This window comes from Dermacentor albipictus, unplaced genomic scaffold (assembly GCF_038994185.2).
Source record: "Dermacentor albipictus isolate Rhodes 1998 colony unplaced genomic scaffold, USDA_Dalb.pri_finalv2 scaffold_21, whole genome shotgun sequence".
In the NCBI taxonomy this organism is placed as follows: domain Eukaryota; kingdom Metazoa; phylum Arthropoda; class Arachnida; order Ixodida; family Ixodidae; genus Dermacentor; species Dermacentor albipictus.
Genome location: NW_027225575.1, coordinates 4,563,823 through 4,585,104, shown reverse-complemented (window position 1 = coordinate 4,585,104; position 21,282 = coordinate 4,563,823). Strand labels below are relative to the sequence as shown.

Genomic DNA, 21,282 nt, shown 5'->3' with positions numbered 1-21,282 from the left:
AAACATCTTATCATCTACGCTAAAAGTCACTCTATGCCTTTTTCCATGCGTTTCGAAACTCTCGTTAAAGGTTCCCAGCGCTATGAATATGACGATTTGACGAAATCAGTGAAAAAGATTCATTAGCAATCATTGCACAAAATACGTGCAATTAATAACCACCTTTCCGCCCCTAAGAAGCACCTTTCCTTATCTGTTATTTACACTAATGCCCACAGTTTCATTCCCAAACTCTGCGCAATATCAAATCTCGTGACGTCATCTAACAGCAACTTGCTAGTTCTAACGGAAACGTAGCTCACAATTGAAATTAGGGATGATGAAGTAGTCCAAGGCTTGCCAAACTTCGATGTTTATCACTGGGACCGTCAAGGGGTACGCGGCGGTGGCACTGTTATTGCTTGCAGTCGCGAATTATCCTGTGTACCAATTATTATTTCTTCCAACTTAGAAATACCATGGCTTCTTATTCGCTCTTCCCCTCGATATTTCATTCTAGGAATGTGCTACAGGCCACCTACCAGTAGTCCAAACTTCTCACCAGAACTTAACAGTACTTTATGCCAGGTTACAGCAAGCCATCCTAACACTTATATACTTCTGTTCGGTGACTTCAACTTTACCATTATTGATTGGTATAACCAGACTTCCGCAATAAACAACACAGAGGCGAAGGGCTTCGTCGACATCTGTTTGATTTTTAACTCATCGCAGCTTATCTCAGAGCCGACACGCATAACGCGCGACTGCGCAAGCATTTTGGACCTTATACTTACTGACCATCTAGAGACATTATCATCGGTTACCTACCTTCGTCCTATCAGCGACCACAGTGTAATTCATGCCACATTTGACTTTGCCCCAGCACTGCATGTTCTGTCCAGCAAAACTATCAACCTGTATGAAAGGGCAAACTTCGAAGCTAGAAATGAAGAATTATGCACTTTTCTTCCACTGTTTAAAAATAAAAAGAATGAACTAGCAAGCAAGTATATTCCGAAACTAACATTCCGTGCGAATAATCAGAACCCCTGGTTCAATAACAATATAAAGAGCTTGGAAAATAAGAAAAAAAATAATTTTTCGTAATGCCAAGCAGAAAACAAGTCCAGCTTCATGGGATAAATAATACACCACTGAGAGAAAATACTTACGCGCTGTCCGCAATGCCAACTGGTCCTTCTTCAATAATGACTTGCCTAAAATGTTAACAGACAATCCTCCAACATTTTGAAAAGTTCTCAACCCAGGCAACACACGCACTATTATAACTCTTGTTAATGATATGGGGGAAATCATGCCTGAAAGCGAGTGCGCACTCATAATCATTTTCTTCAGTATTTTCTTATGATAATAACGTTCCATTGTCTAATGTACCCTGCGACATAGCTTCTAGCATGCCGAGCGTGGTATTTTATCCTGATGGTGTTCTGCGCATAATTGAAAATCTTAAACTTTCATGCTCAGCAGGTATAGATGGTATAAACTCTAAACTGCTAAAAGTATAAAATATATTCACTCATCATTTTTGTGTTTTATGCGAAGCATATTACGAGAGCTCAACCCAGCTCCTCAGGCGCGGCGGTGTCGCCTTCAATACCACGTGACACCGTGACGTCACGACAGAGGAAAAACGTGGCTCCAACTCGCGCCGTCGCTCGCGGCGTCGCGGCGGTATATAAGCAGCTGCGCTTGCCTCTGCTAGACACTCACGAGGTGAGATGCCTCCTGGAGACAGAGCTGCTCGTTGGAATGAGAAGCGAAGGTTGCGGCGTGCTACAGAGACCGTTTCTAGGTGGCTTTGCTACGGCGCAGCGACTACGCGCCCGCATCGGACGCGGTGAGCGTCGAGCAACGCAGCGTTCGGCGCGACAACGAAATGTGCGCCTGAGCAAGCGCCGCACGCCTGAGCCGACGCCGACGACACCGGCTTTTCTGCGACACGAGCTCCTTAACGCTGTCACGTTAAAATAAAGGCTAGTATGCTTCGCATCCTGGGCTTAACCTTACCTAAGCCACAGCCAGTTTTTTTATTCTCACAGTCACTTTCTACAGGTTCCGGGCCCCACGACTGGAAGGTGGGTAAGGTCGTTCCCATCTACAAGTCCGGTAATAAGAACACACCGCTAAATTATCGACCCATCTCTCTAACTAGCCTGCCGTGCAGTCATGGAACACGTCATCTACTCCCTGATCATGAATCATTTGGACGGGAATCGATTTTTTTCATTCGGCACAGCATGGGTTCCGTAAGGGTTTCTCTACCGAAGCGCAACTAGCTTTGTTTCTGCACGTCTAGCATGTAAACCTTGACTCTAACCAACAAACTGACTGACGCTTCTTTTCTGGACAATGAAAAGGCATTTGACAAAATTTTTTAGCGCCACTTACTACTAAAGCTTTCTCCTTTGAACTTACACAGTGGCGTACTCAAATGGCTCTAAGCATGCCTTACGGATCACTACCAATTCGTTTCTGTAAATGAAAAATCATCCACTGTTCTCCCTGCAACTTCTGGTGTCCCTCAGGGATCAGTGCTCGGTCCTCTTCTCATTTTAATTTGCACTAATGATTTACCCCAAGAGGTATCTTGCAAGATACGAATTTTCGCCGATGACAGCGTGATTTACCATCCAGTTTCTAATTCCAGTGACGAAAACACCTTACAACAAAGTCTTAACAACGTGCAGTCTTGGAGTGGACATTGGCTGATGACTCTTAATCCCAACAAATGTAAACATATATATTTTACCCACCGCCGTAACCCTTTCCTGTCCTCTTATACAATAGTAAACGTTCCCATTGAATCAGTAGAATCATTTAAGTACTTGGGCGTCACACTCTCTCGTGATCTCAGTTGGGGTACGCATATTTCCAACATACTTTCATCAGCTAACAGAACTTTTGGCTTCATGAGACGACACTTGCGTGACGCCCCGCAGAACGTAAAACTCCTAGCCTTCAAATCGTTCATCAAACCGAAAGTTGAATACGCATCATCCATCTGGAATCCATATCAAGTATATCTTGTTAACGCGCTAGAGTCCTTTCAAAACCGCATCGTCAGATACATCCATTCATCCTACGCATATGACGTAAGCGTATCATCCTTAAGAGCACAATCTGATCTACAGCCCCTTGCACGTAGCCGCGCTACAGCTAGCCTTTGCCTCGTTCATAAGTTTTTTCACATTTTCCTAATTCACGAGCGATATATCGCACCACCCGCACGCATATCGCTACTAACTGGGCACGCATTCCAAGTCTTACGGCTATTGCTGCCATACAACTACTTTTTCCTCGTTTTTTTTTCTCCCGCACAGCATCAGACTGGAACGCCCTTCCCCACCAAGTAGCTTAAATCACTTGCACAACAGCGTTTTTCAAAAATGGGTCTTTGTTGGCTGAAAAATAACCCGATTTTTTGACGCGTTATTCTTTGTAGTTTTGTTTGCATTTGCGAAAATGTAGCTTTATTGTACAGCTTTCTGTATACCTGTGTTTATGTTGCATTGTCAACTGTACCCACTCCTTATGTAATACCCCTAGCAAAGGGGTCTTTAAGGAAATAAAACTAAACTGAACTGAACTACAACAATGGACAGTCTTTAGTGACTCCAAGGCAGCCCTTCAGTGTATACAAAGCCCAATGCACCACGGAAGCAATTAACAACTGGCCTCAGAAATTCGACACATATATCATCATAGCCATGACAAGGGACACATCATAATCTTTCAATGGCTTCCAGGACATTGCAGCGTCAGCGGGAATGAACACGCCAACGAAGCCACCCGATCTGCACATGAAAGTTATCAACGTGTCCTGATTCCGCTTTCGAGAAGAGACGCTGCAGCTGGGCTGCGATTGATGTCCCGTGAACGTAATTTGCCTCCGTGGGGCTCGAACGCTTTCACCATGTGTCGTTTGCGTTCGTTGTCTCCGGACATACGGATGCACCTACCACCTGGGTTACCACGACGTGAGCAGACAATGTTGTACCGTATGTGGCTAGGCGTTGCATTAACGAACTCATATGCCTTCCTTATTGGAATGGCCAACAGCCCCACGTGCGCCACATGCAAGATCGATGAGACACTCACACATATCTGTGTCTCCCCGTGATATAGTGCCCAGAGACAAGTGCTGTGCAGAGTATTGGACCAGTTGGACAATCGTCCACTATCAGAACTTAAGACTTTAGGTCAGTACTCCCACAGAACATCCGCGCTGAAGGCCTTACTCGTGTTATTAAGGTTCCTGCGGTCTGCGGGCCTTCACGAAAGATTAAGAACGCAGCCCCCTTCCACTCTGTAGTGTACGCGGTTTGTTCGTGTTTGTCTCTATTTCTCTCCATCTCGCCCTTCCGGTCTTCTCTTTTTTATCCCCCTTCACCCCTTCCCCCATGCAGCGTAGCCAACCGGAACTGCCTCTGGTTAACCTCCCTGCCTTTCTATGCATCCTTCTCTCTCTCTCTGTGTGTGTGTGTGTATACGTTTCCTTGTGATACAGTCTTGGCATACGCAATGTTTGCGCATGCTATGCGGTGCGAATATATCCTAAGAAGGTGGTGAATCGTCAAGAGGCTGTTTTCCGAGGCTAATGGTCTGGCATAATGCAGAGCCAAATTTCTGAGCAGTGTAGCTCCAGAGGACCCAAAATGCCAAACATTGCACCTTTTTGTTGACTATACTGTACCTCGTTCGGCTTGCTATCGTGCTTCCCATGTTAGCGCTCAACATCCAGGCTTCTCTGGATGTTGAGCGCGAGGGTTCGTATTCCCCACAGCGTTTGAACTCATTGCATATATCACAGCAACTGCAACCTGTCTGTAGTCAGCCTGGCAGTGGCAGGCAACGCAGCCCGTATAATTTTGACAAACGGTGTATACATGGAAGCTTCCTCACTTTACGATCCTAAACTTGGCTTTAGGACGGTTGTATAGTGCGTTCTCGGTTGGCACGCCACAGACCCAGAGTCGGATCCTGAAGAACTGTGGGTCTGTTCGAGTTAACATGCGGCTGACCTATGCATTACGACCACCACCCTACATCATTCCAAGAAGCTAAAGCAGAGCTCGTAAAATAAATTTTATCCGTCATATAACGAAAACGCGTTTGCCCAGGGGTAAATGCGAGCCGGCGCCTGCTTCGGTCCAAGTAGTACACGCCAGCAAATTTTCTTCGTTACGCCGCCGCGTCTTCTGCAGTTGCGAGTTTCACCGTGAAAGGCCGGCTCCGTGTAGCCCGAACAGCAGCTTGTCTCCATCAGTATAGTTGTCTCACGCTTTCCGCCAACGCGCACACTTCTATCCAAAAACAGTGTTTTTGCCGGTGTGCTCACGTGAGCTTTTTTCTCCTATACTTGGAGAAAAATCAGACGCGACGATGTCGAACTATGTGCCGTAAGTGCTCGACTTTGGGATATGTGGGCATGAAGTCACCCTTAAATGTAACCTTGACGCAGGGCGCGTTCTCGAGGCGGCCAAAGTGCACGATGTCAACGTTTTTGGCAGCAGGCTTTATAAGTAGTTCACCCACTTATTCGAAAATCACTTCAGTGCCAGAAGTGCCTGAAGCTTGGACACACGAACGCCGTGTGTACAGCTCAGTCGTGTGTGCCCAGTGTGGGGAGAACCACATAAAAGACAATAGCTGTGCAACCATCTTCAGGTGCTTGAACTACTAGGGTTCACACGACGCCACTTCCAAAGAATACACTCAAATCAAGAACGAGATCGTTATCCTCAAGGAAATGATCAGGAAAACTTTTGGCCCACAGAGAAGCCACTGAAATTGTCCGGAGTCGCCGGCAGTCGACACCAACGGCCTTCCAGGCAGACTGCGGCTTCTATGAAGGAGACATCCCCAGCGCACCTCTCCAGTGCCGCATGCATCCGAAGGTTTTGGTTTTGCGCATGTGTTTTGGACCCCCTGATGGTCTTGTACTCTTTCTCTTCCCCCCTTTATTGCAATCTGGTTAACTTTCCTGAATTTCCTTTTATTCTATCCTCTCTTTCTCTCTCGCTCAGACGAGACCATTTAGTAGCACGACCAAAGAAAAACAAATGTAAGCAGACAGTTACGCACACCTCAAAAGAAAAGCGGCGCCCTTCTACTCTGTGAAGAATGATAACAAGCGAAGCTGTGTATGTTGACCCCTTAAAGGGCCCCTCACCAGGCCCCATAGCAAATTTTAATTATGCACTGGACTTTGTTATGTGTCCTTTATGAAGCGTTCTGCCTCAAACATTTTTCAAATCGATTGATTAATAGCCGAAATAGGAATATTTCAGCGCTGCGTACCTATGATTTCAGGAGGCAGACTCCACTGCTAAGCGGGCACTCTCTCCACTCTCCCCATCTAGCATCCACAAGCGAAATTCCTTCTCTGCTTCCTCCCATACCGGACCTCGAGGATCGTGTGAGGCATGCGTCACGGGCCCCGCCTTCATTTTTTTTCTCTTCGCTTTTTTCGCAGCGTGGTGCACTTCCGCTGACAGCATCGCGCGCGAGCTGTTGTGATGGTGATTGTCTCGTCTCGCGCAGCACGCGATTTTGCGTGCTGCTCACGAGGACATCTGATTAGCGGTATAAGTCAGGGCTACACGAATACTGAGGCAGACAAGCGAATCACAGAGCCTTATCCTGCGCTGCAACAAGGTAGAAAATGAAATAGTTTTGGTGCCTGCGCGCGCGACTGCACGACGTGGGGACGAGCAGACGAAACGGAAGTACATCTCTCTTGCTGCGGTGCGAAGTAAAACAAAAGCATGCAGACATTCGGTTTGTGTGTTTTATTATTTCTCTGAACTTTAATTCGTCTATTCAAGCAACATATTACACAAATAACAGATTTTGCCTAGAATAATTCTCGAAGTCACATGTCACCGCGAGCGACGTTACAGCGAACACGCGTACGTAGGCGCACTTGCACATGAACGTCATCCTACGGCTTGGAGCGCGGCGGCCGCAAGAAGGGAAAAGGGCGTTCGTTTTGAAATTTCATATCCTTCCGCGGCGCGTAGCGATGTAATACTTTGCAGACACGATCGTTATCGCGCATTGTGTGCTCTGCGCTTATCAGCTCAAAATGGCCAGACCTGGTGAGGGGCCCTTTAATGGCGAACTGTACCTCCGCCATGGGTCGGCCATGCATTGCACTATCATCGGTATTGGCGCGCGAATGGGGAGTGCGTAACGCCTGCTTCACCTCCGCCTAGGCTCGGTCCGGCATTGCACTATCTTCGGGATTTAGTGTCTACACACGGACACGACCCTGGGGGAACTAGCCCTTAGCAGCTTCGCTGTAAAAGCTAACAAAAATACAGCAGGATGGAGGCGGAGGGCAGTATGTATAACGCGGACATAAAGACGCGAGTGCTTACTGGAATTCCATGTGCATTTACAGGTGCCTTTATCTTTACACTCTGCCTTCAAGTGTAACTTGTCCGGGTGCTTTTTCTTGCAGTCTTCCACACACCGATTGGGTTCGCAGCCTGCCCAGAGAAAGATTGGGGGGGGGGGGGGGGGGGTCAGATCCGGTCAGTTCAAAGCAAGAGAATATCTTTCGTAAACAATGCTACAGGTAATGTGCCAGAGTATGTGGAATGAAAGTGGTGATTTCATTTTCGTGAAGCTAGTACCAGGAATCCAATTATTGCTGCACTATGACGACATTAGCGGGTGCACGATGACATTTCAAGGAGATTCAGGTAATGTACAGATTAGAATCCTGATAACGCCGTCATACCATATGTCCGCCGTTTCACTTTTCCCCAAATTTTTCATATGGCACATTGCAGCAAAGGTGCCAGGTGATAACGGAGAAACCACCATTGGCCTTGATGGCCGGCCGCGATGGCGACGCCACTGCAGTTTGCGAATTACGCGTGGAACGTTCAAGTTAAAGTCTAATTCTTATTTTTCGAGGATGGAAGACCGCGGCAACCGGCCGTTTGTATTCAGTCAGTCGATCAGGCTCACTGGTTTATAGTCAGATAGGAAACCCACACGGCTTATAGAATTAAGTCACGTAATCTCAGTACGAAACTCTCCTCTCGACCCTGTCTCGTGACAGAAGCGTTTCAAATATAGGGACTGGTGACGTCTTAATGAACAACGCGTTCCAAGACAACTGTCTGACAAAAGAGATTTAGCATAGCTTAAGCGTCAACGTTACCAACATCGGCTCCAGTATCTGCGCGCACTCACGGAGTCTACCGGACGGTTCCATCGGTCACCGGGACGGTGTATACCAACATGGCAGTCCCCGGGCTGCCTGCTTCAATCTTAATGAGCACGTGTTACGAGTCTACCGGACGGTTCCCATCGGTCACTGTGACGGGGTATAGCAACATGGCAGTCCCCGGGCTGCCTGCTTCAATCCTAATAAGCACGTGTTACGAATCTACCGGACGGTTCCCATCGGTCACTGTGACGGCATATAACAACATGGCAGTCCCTGGGCTGCCTGGTTCAATCCTAAAATAATGGGGTTTTACGAGCTGTTACATAGTTGCGACACACGTGCCGTGCCTTACTATATACGACAGCACGCCATTCGAAGGTTGGAACATGAATCGTTATTGCTAATCCTAATGAGCACGTGTTACGAGTCTACCGGACGGTTCCCATCGGTCACTGTGATGGCGTATAGCGACATGGCAGTCCCCGAGTTGCCTGCTTCAATCCTAATGACCATGTGTTACGCGCACTTGCTCTTCGTCGCGAAAGCAAGATATCAATGATAAAATCTCAAATCACTTAGTCTCATCTCATTGTGAAGGCAAAGTTTAAGCGTTGTGTTAGTGTTAGTATTGAATCAGTTGTTTGTTTTGACGAGGCCTAGAGCGAGACCATTGATGCGGGAAATAAGTGTATGCGCACCACTGACTATAGGGCCGTTAGAAACACGATGAAATTTTGGCAGGGCGTTATATATCTGATGGTATAGAACAAGCAGTTCTAATAAACTTTCATTGATAGGTAGATCATAGCCATCTCCCTGCTCACAGGTAGTGCAAGTTTTCATAATCTTGGCCAATTGTTGGATGGATGGATGTGTGTTGTTTAGTGGTGCAAGGGCCAGGTGTGGCCAAAGAGCGCCATGACTGATAATGTTGTGTGAAGCGCTGATTTGTGAGTGGCGATGGTGGGATGTAACACGGCTGTAAAGTGGCCTAAAATCAATCAGTGTCATGGAAGCGTAAAATAGTATATAGCATAAAATTATGATAGTGATACATGTAGTGGTCTGTGGATATAGTACGCGTGATAAGTAATCATGGAGCTAAAATGCAAGAATATGTAAATAGCACTTATAACTCCGGGGGGCCTTTGAGCCCAAAGGCTGGGAGGCAGGTGCTTTCTTTTATTGCACCTACCGCAGCAGAATCCACTGTTAGAGGCTGTGCTACGGATTTCCTGGGGCTATAATATGAAAACTATGTACATATTTAAAAAATCGAAACAGGGATTCATGTTTAAAGAGAGGCTCTATACCTATAATCATTTGAGGATGAAGTGGAATTAGCTGCCGATGTGGTAATGGAAAATGCTTTTTCCTATTCGCGTCTAATTGAGTGCATTGCAGCAGGATGTGAAGCACGGTAAGTGGGTCACCACATTTATCACACGTGGGTGGATCGCCACCGGACAAGAGGTATGCGTGTGTGTTGTATGTGTGTCCTATCCTGAGTCTGCCAAGTGTTACTTCTGTGTGGCGATTCTTTGATACCGGCGGCCAGTTGCCAAGATACTGCTTGATAACATGTAATTTATTTTCTGTCTCTTTATCCCACAAGCGCTGCCAGAAAGCCCTTAGCTTTTTCTTATTGAGGGCTTGAGGTCCATTACAGGGACAGTCGTGCAAGTGTTGGAAGCGTTCGCGTGGACAGATGTGGCTAGCTGGTCAGTCAACACGTTTCCCTCTATCTCTCGGTGCCCCGGCACCCAGCATACGACGATATGCTGCTTGGACTCATAGGTTGTGCATAATGCTGAGTAAAGAGATAGAATTACAGGGTTTTGATATTTCCTGACAGTTTTCAAAGTATTTACGTCACTCAAAGAGTCTGTGTATATAACTGCCTTTCGGATATTAAATTCATTAATGTGTTTAACGGCAGCCAATATCGCGTAGGCCTCTGCTGTGAAAATACATGTGTTAGGGTGCAGAACACCGCCAGCAATAATGGCTGCACCGCCAGATGATGCGACAGCATCCTCGCGGTCTATGCGAGACGTAACATACTTTCGGAGAAAGTTTGTGTGTATAGATTTTTAGTGTGTTTCCTGTAAACACAGCACCTTTAGATTGTGTTTGTGGATGAGTTCTTGCACATCATCAAGGTTTCTGAAAAGACCTCTGACATTCCATTGAATTATTTGTGTATCCATATTGGAAGTTAATAGGTGCTGTGTGTACAGAAACAGAAGTAGTGATTATGGAAATTACAGAGATTAAATTACAGAGCCCTTTCGAGGCCCTGTAACGGGAGTTCTGCCCATTCTGGAGCGTTCGAGGGAGCCTCGCCGCTCCTTAGGCGCTTGGTGCGCCTTGAGGATAGGTGTAGTGTCCATTGCCTCTTGTGAGGCGCCGGACACGTGCTCTTGCGAGCGGGAAGTTACCAGGGAGAGTCCCGCCTTGGAGGGCAAGACCCCTGCGCCCACCAGCCCGGAGGTCGATGGGGCTCCCTGGGGGATTTGGCTGCGTCGGCCGTTGCCAGCGCTTGAAGGTACCTGGGAGGTTGAGGCAGCCTCGGCTGCGCCCACCTTCGGGGTCGATGTTCCCTTCTCCTCGGTTGGCGGAGCAGCGCTAGCTGCAGCCGCCGCGGGGGCAGATGGCGTAACTGCCGGCTCACTGACTGTGGGTCGGACAGCCGCTGGAAGCCTTTGTGTCGCTGCCCCCTGACGCGTCACATCGGCAAAGCTTTTCTTGGGCAGGTATGAAACCCGCCTGCATGCCTCTTTGAACGATATGTTCTCTTTTACTTTGATCGTTACTATTTCTTTTTCCTTCTTCCAGGAGGGGCACGACCGCGAGTACGCGGCGTGCTCCTCATCACAGTTTACACAGTGGAGAGCGTTCTCACAAGTTTCAGTGTTCTTGGGCACTGCATTTAGCACAAGTTTGGCGACCTCGGCAGCTCTGCGAGCTGTGGCCGAAGCGCTGGCATTTGAAACAACGGAGTGGGTTTGGCACGTACGGCCTGACGCGGAGCTTGATATACCCGGCCTCGATTTATTCGGGCAAGACACTTGAACCAAAGGCGATTATAACATGCTTCGTCTTAATCTCTTTACCTTCTCGCCTCATCTTAATTCTTCTGACATGGATCACATTTTGTACACTGAAGCCCTCCAGGAGTTCCGCTTCAGTCAGCTCAAGCAAATAATCATCCGACATAACACCGCGGGTGGTGTTCATTGTACGGTGCGGGGTTACTATTATGTGGGTCTCCCCAAATGACACTAGCTTCGGTCGTTTGTCATATTGCGTCTGGTCGCGGAGCTCCAAGAGGAGGTCGCCGCTTGCCATCCTCGACGCCTTGTAACCTGGACCAAAAACATCAGTCAAGGTCTTTGACACAAGGAACGGTGAAATGGTTCGCACTGGTTTGTCTGTCTTTTCAGAGTGAATAACGTGAAAGCGGGGGAAGTTTTGGATTTGGCGTCCGAAAAACTAGAATAAATAATCGGTGCGCCCTCGTTTCTGAGGGCGATCAGGAAGTTTCGGGAAAGAAGTTTCCGTTAAAAACTATATACATTCGGCAACAGCGCCGACCGCCCACCACGGAGCCCAACGAGGGGACGCGGCCGAGCTTGCATGCAAGTCTGCACGACGCTAGTCGTACGCCGCCACTTTAACCAAATATGGTGTACCCAAGGTTGGATAACCACACAGGGTTAACCCTTGCCGCCAAGGAGAAAGGAAATAAATAGGAGAGAGAAGGAGACAGGAAAGGTGGAAAGTAAGGGAAAGACGAAGGTTGTACGAAGGAAGGAAAAGGCGACTGCCGATTTCCTCCAGGTGGGTCAGCCTGGAGGTGCCGTCTATGTGAAGCCGAGGCCGAAGAGGTGTGTTGCCTCCGCCGGGGGGCCTTAAAGGTCCAAACACCCAGCATCAGCTCAACCTCCAGGATCCCCTTTTCCCCAGACACGGCTAAGCCGCGCACGGCTACACGCGTGAGGGTCCAACCCTCGTGTGCTCGGGTACGTGGTGTCGCAACACACCAAACGCCTGCTTGCGCAGACGCCCCTGCGGGGTTGGCCAATTGTTGGCTGCTTCTTAGGGTACTGCAATTAGGGTGCTAAAGGAGAAATTTCGAAGCTGACGTATAATTAATATGCTCGGAAGCCCATCGCCTTGCTGTAAACTTGTAATTTTTTTATCGCCTTCCGCTGTTTATACATCCAAATTTTTAGGTGCAGGTGAATTTGAACATTTTACATCCGCGACCCGAAAAACTTAACGCCCTCATGAGTTGTAACACCGTTTTAAATTTCGTACCAAAACCAGGGTATCGAACCAAACGGAGCCGAACACCGTGCCCAAACCGGAAGTTTGGCAGGAACTGAACTCGAATCCGAGCCGATATTTTCGGAACGTACAACTTGAACCCGAACCAAACACCTGAACAAAAAAATAGATATATTAACGGTGACTGGTTCGCCAAAACAAGTGGGGGGAGGGCGGGTTTCAAGCATATATAGAGCGACAGCGGATGCTAAATTGATTCGCAAATTTTTAATAATGACTTCAGTTAGCGTATTGAAGTAGCGCAGACTGTTACGACTCATGAATTGCGTTGCATGCAAGAATGAGAATAGACAATGGGTATGTGCTGGTAACTATATACGACGACCTCGGCAGAGACGTTATAGGCGCTTCTGAACTCGGCCATGCCAATTGTGTTCCGCGGGCGAAAACTGTTTCAGGGTTTCAGGGGTTCCGCGGAATCACCAAATCTGTTCACGCTTACTCTTCGGCCGTGCCAATAAATCGCAAAACTTATAGGGGCACACTGAGCGCAGAAAAGAAAATGTCCTCAAGGCAAACAGTTCAGCTCCACGGCTTATTGTAACCACACCACTAAAATCGACAATGAATTTCGTTACCTCCGTGCACAGTGACCGCAGCTGGAAGTGGCACGGGAAATCGGCTTTTGTTATGCGTGTAAACATTTAACGCACGTTTGGCGCGCATACAAAAGCAGCAGTACAACACAAGTCGAGTTGCACATATAATTCGTGGTACACCATGCGCGTGTGCTTTCGACTTTTTGTGTGTGTTTATGTGTGTGTCCTCTATAGCCAGCACAAGACTGCGCCATCTACAGATGCGTAACATAGGTCGATGGGTGGTTCAGCACAAACAATTTGTTCAGCGCTCAGAAGTATCGATACTCTCCCGATGTTTCTAAAAAACAGCAAACCGAGTGAAATGTTATATGCTGGCTTCTTTCTTTGCTACAGACTAGAAGTTCAGAGTTTTATGTTTATCTAATACAATGTGAAGTCGTACTGCATTCGACACAATAGATCAAGTACGCTAAGTTCTCTCAGCACCAGTGCAGTAGTAAATACCATGATGGAAAAGGAAAATTAACTGCAGCTGTTGTCGAAGTAACGAGGTGTAGAAGCTACGCACAGCCCACGCAAACACAGGGGTTCTCACTGTTGCATCTAGCTTCACTAAGCGTGCATTAAAATTTCCCCGTATACCTGGGTAATCTATTCATAAACTGCAGATTACAGAGAAAAACGTCTTCGCTCTAGGGGTGTCTCGAATGCTTTCATATGTCTCATTTTCTTAAACACCTTTGCTAAAATTGCGCGGGCGACGGCAACATGAAAAGCGTTTCAAAGCTGTGCGCCCAGTACTTCACACAAGGGCACAGATACAGAAAAGTGTTGGTATTAAATTAAACCCTGATGTTTTCAGCGGCTAAACCACGTTCCGGTTATTGGGCCCTCCGTAGTGTGGCACTAGAAGTTATTTTTGACCAAACCTGGGTCGTGCACACAAGTTAAGTACAGGGGCCTCTGGCCTTTCGCCCTCATCGAAATGTGGCCGCCGCGGACAGGAACGAATCCGAGACCTCAAGCACAGCAGCGCAACGCCGTCGTCATTGGGCTACTGCGGCGGGCCAATATAACCTCAATGAAACGTAAGAAGTTGTCCCAAAACCATGCAACGCAATTTCTTTTGCCAGCTGATTCATACGAGACAAGTTTCACCGAACTGAGATCTCGTGCTAATCATCGCAAGCCTTTCATCAGCATTTATAGCGTGTCACCTGGTACTGCCGCCATCAAGCTAGCCCATCGTCATTCAGATCGCATTTAAGCTGTGCGCCCGCCGTCTGCTGGCACAACTGCGCACATTTCTTCCTTTTTTTTTTCGAGACGTCAGAAGGTTCTACGGAACGGCCTTTCTTTTGACGTTAATTTTGCTCCACTTCAATATGCAGCGACTTCGACTAACGATAAAGCAACTCCGCAAAATCTAACGCTTATATAATAGCCCAACCGGCTTTCATGTAAGACCCCTTCTGAGGTATTGTAAATAAATAAAGAAATACAGGGCTCTGCAGAAATTGAAAAAGGGCTGTGAGTGGTTGAACAGGGCCTGTTACTGCCGAAGGCTCTCGACCACAGCGCTGCAGCATGTAAATTGGAAGAGCTCTTCTTTTTGTGTTACTCACGGATACGACCGCACCAAAAAACTGTTAACGTTGAATCAAGCATGTGCAGCATATTCATTCTTCAAGTATGGGTTTGGGCGAAAAACAGTTTTTGACTCATCAGCTAGAATAGTGCTGCCGCAAATGTTATCGAAAGTTACGATCTTCAGTGCCACTTGACATTGAGTATACACTTGAGGCGCGACGGTGACACTTGACTGATATGCGTAAGCTGGGAAAATAAATTGCGCTGCGTGGTTTTGCGACAAATTCTAACATTTCTTAAGGTGATGTGTAACTGGCCGCTGGGATATCGCGTTAGGCCGCAGAGCTCGAGCTCACGGGTTCGATCACGGTGGCCGCACTTCGATGGGGGCGAAAGGCCAGAACGCTCGTGCATAGAGAAAGAAATTTCAACAAGAGCGGACACTCCCATAGAGCCCAGCGGCCGAATTGACTGTAGCACCCCAAGCGGATGTTGTTGACTTCTTCCGGTTTCGGTTTTGGGCGCGCGCATTTTGAACACCAGTTGGTACCCGCCGCGCTGGCTCTGCTGCTCGGCGCGGCATTCATTTTTTTTTTTCGCTTCTGCTGAACCTCGCGTGGCCTTGGCGTGGAGTCGTTTCATTAACAAGTAGAAATGATTGCGATTGACCTTTACAAGACTGCGCCGAATCTGTCAGGTGCAATTTCATAAAGAAAACGGAAGACGTTTTCTGAAATGATGAAATGTTTATTTTGCTCTATATAAATGCTCGTTCCGGGCTTCTCCTGCACTCATCCAAAGTTGCGGCACCAGGTTAGCAGCAGTGGTTGCCGTACGATGCTCCACCGGATGCCATCAGCTGAAAGAAAGTAAATTACAAGCATGTATCATTTCGGTATATTGACCTAACAGGAGTATTGCGTGTGGAGGCGAAACGTGCGTAAGTGGTGAATGAGCGGCATTACAGATAAATTCACTTTTACGTACAGGCGCCCAAATCTTTAACTGGTGTGCGGGTGTGGCGACTTTTCCGTGCGTCAGCGCCGTTTGACGGGGCGAGGCTGGAAACAGTCTGAGGCTAAGCGCATGCGGACAAAGCGCGCTCAGCTGGGCCCATCGTCTACTAGGCTGTTTCCAGCCTCGCCGCGTCATACGGCGCTGACGCCCGGAAAAGTCGCCGCTCCCGCACACCAGTTAAAGATTTGGGCGCCTGTACATTTCGCAGCAAAGACAATGCCATAAAATTTGAACATCCCATTTTCAAGCACCCCTCCTTTCCCGGGCATTATTTAAGTGCACAAATACACGGGTGACTGCGCGTTTCCAAAACAACTTGGCCTCAGTCGACACGATGGTACGTCAAGTACAAAAAGGTGGCCACAACACAAGCTCAGCCAGACCATGTCACACGTTCGCAGAATGCCTTCTAATCGCACTCAAGTCAGACTCGTGGGTGCAAAGCCTGTTTTCAGTCGCTCAGAATACGCAAATGTCATGTTCTTGAGCTCCTCCGTGTTATCTTTTACGCGTCCTGCCGACGCATGCAACACTCCCGTGTTATCCCTCTCGGCAATCGCTCGTCGCGTTTTCGAGAAGCGCGAGTACCGAAATAAGGTATATGTTGTTGCAGGGCTATAAAATGCGTCACAAGCTTGTCCCACTAAAAATTAAGTACACGCAAAACTCACTCACTACGGCCGGCTTGCTTTTTTGCTAACAGCTTCGCAACCCCAGGCGCGGCGAGAAAGCCTCAAGATATCCCAAAAAGTTACCAAATAAATTACAATACTTTTTCGGGTCAAAGAATGCGTCACGAACTTCTGCCAGTAAGATTCAGTACACGCGAAACTAACTGCGGCACACAGCCGAGCTGCTTTTCGCTAACTGCGTCAATAAGCCGGGCGCGGCAACCGTGCTTCTAAACTACCCCAAATATAACGACACTAGATACAATAATGTTGGGGACCACAGAATGTGCGAAAACTTGTCTGTCTTAGGCGCTACGACGTAGTACACGCATGTAGTACACGCGCAAATGCGTCACACGGCCGAGCCGGTTTTCGCTTACTGCGTCAATAAGCCGGGCGCGGCAAGCGTGCCCGAAAACTACCGAAATAAGTTACAACAGTAATGTTGGTGCTCATAGAAAGCGTCGCAAACATCTCCCAGGACGAGGCATTAACTCAATTTAACTGCGTCAGGACGGCGGAGCTGTTTTTCGCTAACTGCGCCACTCAAACTAAGCCTAAATGTGCTTAAAATACGCCGCACACTGTCAAACACAATTTCTCACCTTGCCGTAGTCCAGTAGTGCAGTGGTGCCGTGTCGAAATGCAGACGATACGCAAGAGAAGCATAGAGAAGGCCGGGAGCCCCCCAAAAAATAGGCTATGTCCAAAACAGACGGGTCGCCGAGCACGCGAGCTTCGCTCGTACGACCGGCCTCGCTCACTCATGCGGCTTGTCTGGCGCATGACGTATGCGCGCGTCTGGCGTGCCGCTAGCTTGTTGCTAGGCAACGCAACAAAAAGTTGCAAAGTATAAGTTCATTTACACGCAAAACTTTTTCACTTTTAGTGGGAAGGAATAAAAAAATAAAACGTTGTCTGGAAGTCTATTTCACATTCTTTTTTTCTGATGCTCGCGTCAACTAACGGATGTTGTTGAAACTAGGCGTGACGTGTTTCCTGTTGCCAGTTTTTGAAGAGTGTCCCCTCTTGTTGAATTTCTTTCTCTATGGCTCGTGTACCTAATACGTTCTCTTTACGTGGTCCCCTGAGAAACGTTATAAAATTGGGTAGTTATAATATCGGTGCATGCTTACGATCCAGATGGGTGCAGACACAGCTACCGTTCTCGCAGTGGCCAGCTAAACCAAAATAGCGCGCGTCGTGCATGTACCGTTCGACGCAGGACAACGAGCAAAGTGAATCATCCACGCAGTTGGCAGCTGTTTGGCTGAAAAGGAAAGGCAAAAGTGGACTTGGTTAAGACGCCAGGGAAGGCACGATGCCACACAGTTGCACGCGAAGTAGAGAGAAAGAATGTTTATAGCGGTCGAGAGGTGGGTATACCAGGGGCCGTGTGACGGAAAACTGTTTCATTCCGACTATATGCTAATCTTATGACGTCACATACGTAACCGCCAACGCAAGGATCGCGTCGTATATCTCGCAGCGTCGCTTGAACAGCTCAATGAAACGCTCTTCTCGTTTATTTATTTAGGAATACTGTAGGCCTCACTTGAGGGCCATTACAGGAGAGGAAAAAAATCAAAGGATAAATTTCAACACTGCCAATACAACGTTATACACCATTGCCAAACACAAATTACTGGGAGGATAAACAAATATACACAGTATATACAGAATAAGAGTCAGCATGCTCAATTCTTAATTATGCCGTTGCCTGCAATACAATTCTAGTAGAGTATAAAATTCGTTAACCTTTTGTGCTGTTACAGTGCAGTCCGGAAGGCCATTCCATATATTAATACACAAAGGAAAGAACGAGTATTGGAAACAATCGAGGAGTGTTTTATAAGGCTGCACGCTAGCATTGTGGTTTAAACGCGCACTGTGCTTTAAAGGGGGGCGAATTCTTTGTTTATTCTTATTTGATTTCTGGTTATCGTGAAAAAGAATTTCATTCGTTGTTTTTCTCGTCGTGTTTCTAGCAGTTCCAAGTCCCAACATTTCAACATGTGTGTTGTGTTACAGAATCGGCTCTCCCATAACGTGAACAAAAAAAAACGTACAACGGTTCTCCGGATTTTTTCGAGTTTATCTCTCAAGTACAGTTGGTGAGGGCTCCAAAATGGGGAGGCGTACTCGAAAACCGGGCGAACAAATGTTTTGTACGCAATGAGCTTCAAATGTGTTGGTGCATGCTGCAACTTTTTTCTCAAAAAGAACAGTTTCCTGTAAGCCCTAGAGGAGACCTCCTCCACTTGGAGGCACCGCACAAGTCATGATTAATGATCACCCCTAAGTACCTAAAGCTACGTACAATCAACAAAGAGTTGTCACCAATTTTATAGTCAAAGGAAAAAAATCTAACGTTTATAGGTGGTCACTTTTGGTTTTGCTTTGAAAGCGAATAGCATTGCCTACCCTTACAGGTTTTTCTTATGTACCTGGTTGACAAGAGGCGAGGAGCAATAAGTTGAGAGGGCTTCGATAGGGCCGAGCTAGCGCAGTGAAAGTAGACAAGCTGATCAGGAGGGTGGTGCCGGAGCCTCCGATGGGCCCACTTCCCCTTGCTCAGTTTGCGGTGGCTGCCACAAAATCTCGGTGGTGAGCAACGGAAAGTCAAGAACGTCGCTAAAACGGATCCTCAGCAAATAACGGTTGGCACAGTTATGTAGTATATGTGCTTAAGAAGGTCGACAACTTTATACAGAGCCACGCAAATTATATATACACAACACACACAACACACACAACACACAAACAACACACACACTAATAAAACCATTCTGCCCGGCTGCTCCGGCCGGGTAGCCAATGCCAGCGTGATCGGTGAGCAGCCATCTTTTCATGAAACGGGGCAGTCTCCCGCCATACCGTAATGCATCTCTAATGCACACTGCGAAAAACGGCACATGTCGCATTCAGGTGCGCAAGTTTAGGTTTACACTGAGTCCGCTTGACGTGGTGCGTTTTCGCGGTTTTGCAACGTCGCTTGACAGACAAGCGAAGTGGGCGCCGCCCGAAAACTTTTTCCAAATGTCGGCGAGCTAATGAGAAAGAAGACGTAGATCAGAAATAATTATTTTTCTTTTGTTCGGTCTAATCATGCATAAGGAGTGTATACTCATCGTATAGCGGTTTCCGTGACGTCGCGTGACAGGCAGGCGAAGTGGGGGTGGACCGAAAAATGTTTGACCAATCGAGGTGTGTTGGCTCGAGAAATGGAATAGAAACCATTTGGAATAGCTTTACGTCATATCGCCCCAGAAGTAGTTCTGGTTGGCTATCCTGCACGGGATCGAGGAGAGGGATTGACGTTGTACAGTGTGCGTGAGTGTGTGTGCACGCGTTTGTTTGCACGCACGTGTGCGTGCAATGCGTTTGCACGCGTTGTATACGTGGATAAGCGTCGCATTTGAATAACACAGTAAGTGCATTGTCTATAACTGCTGCTGCAACGCTGTGTACAGGGTGATCATCTTGAAGTTTCATGGATTTAAAAAAAATCCCTAAATTCGAAGATTCGAATTTCGATCATTTGAAATTCGGATTATTCGAAGAAGCGGACATTACTAACACGAGAAATCGAAACACATATTGAACTAATTATATTCTTAAGCTATTAACTTACGGGCCATATTGCAATTTATAAATTGTAGCCGTTGAGCTTGCAGGCCATATCCACTTGAAATAAATTTCAAGGATGACACAAGCTTCGAGATATTATTTCCCAAAGTGTGGGACGAAGTGCATGGGCGTTCCAGTTACTTTTGTGCTTCAATGCATAAAATAGCGTTTTGTTAAAAAATTAAGTGGAATAACAGTGCACTTCTATGGCGAGTTTAATGGCGCATATCTCGAAGCTGGCGTTTTTGTAGAAATTCATTCCGAGTAGATACGCCTTGGAAGCTCACCGGCTACAATTCGTAAATTGAAATGGGCCATAAAGTAATTAATTCAAATATAATTAGTCATATTTTGTGAATTCGTTGAATAAGCGTTTCGATTTCTTGTACAGGTAATGTCTGCCTCTCTCAATAATCCAACTCAAGGACTAGCAATTATGTGATCTGCAACAGCCTATTTTTTAAATTCCGTAAAACTTCAAAATTATCACCCTTTATATATACCGGTAGCGTTTGCGTGAGAATAAATGTACCATACTCACTCGATGGTCCACACCACAGCCACGCATGTTAGCAGCGCTCTGCACTGTGGTAAAAAGTATCCCGCTTTCATCATTGCTTGAAGTACACAGTTCCACGTACGCAACCCGACAGCGCGCTCCGAACGCGCGCCGTTTAAAACGCTCATTTACTCTTCAGACAGATATGTTACTCATTGCACTCATGTTTAATAGTCGTAGAAAAGAAACGGTGTTACGGTCGGATGGATTCAACAAAACCAGATCGCAGAAAGACTTGGAGGGCCAGCGGTGTCTCTTATTTGTATAACAATAATTATCCAGCTGTGGCACCCTCACAATACTGGCAATTTTTTTCCCCGGATCATTGTCATTCACGCGCAGGGCTCTAAAACCGCGCTCCAAAGAAAGGCACATTTAGGCCAATCAACCTCTTCAGTGCCTTTCAGAATTGCGTTCAAAATGTTTTCTTTAAAAAGACCCAGCGTATTCATCGCACAGTTAATCCTAAAACGCGCATCACGTTTTACTAACAGGGATGCAACCAATAAACATACGCGAGTGACTGACTATCTTGATTTGGAAGGCAGTCGCATCGAATTGAGGTGTAAGCGCCTTGCTAAGGCGTTTTTACAGAACCCTTTCTCTTGTCTATTTCTCGCCGAAACACTTATGTTGTTTTTATTAAGCAAATGTTATGTTGACCACGTTGTTTCTTTTATTTGAGTTCGTTTCGATATACTTCTCTGCAGTCCACCACTGTCTAAGGCCTGA

General features: G+C 47.0%; 1 long non-coding RNA gene across 1 annotated transcript in view; it reads right to left on the bottom strand.

Annotated features, from left to right (window-relative positions):
- The window catches only part of LOC135918728 (uncharacterized), a 39,703-nt gene extending 18,935 nt beyond the window's left edge, over positions 1–20,768 (bottom strand). The window contains exons 1-3 of the long non-coding RNA XR_010569745.1: positions 20,533–20,768; positions 17,498–17,631; positions 7,386–7,496 (exon numbers count right to left, since the gene is read on the bottom strand). This is a non-coding gene — a long non-coding RNA (uncharacterized lncRNA). The remainder of the gene's footprint in view (positions 1–7,385; positions 7,497–17,497; positions 17,632–20,532) is intronic.
- Positions 20,769–21,282: the final 514 nt, after the last annotated feature.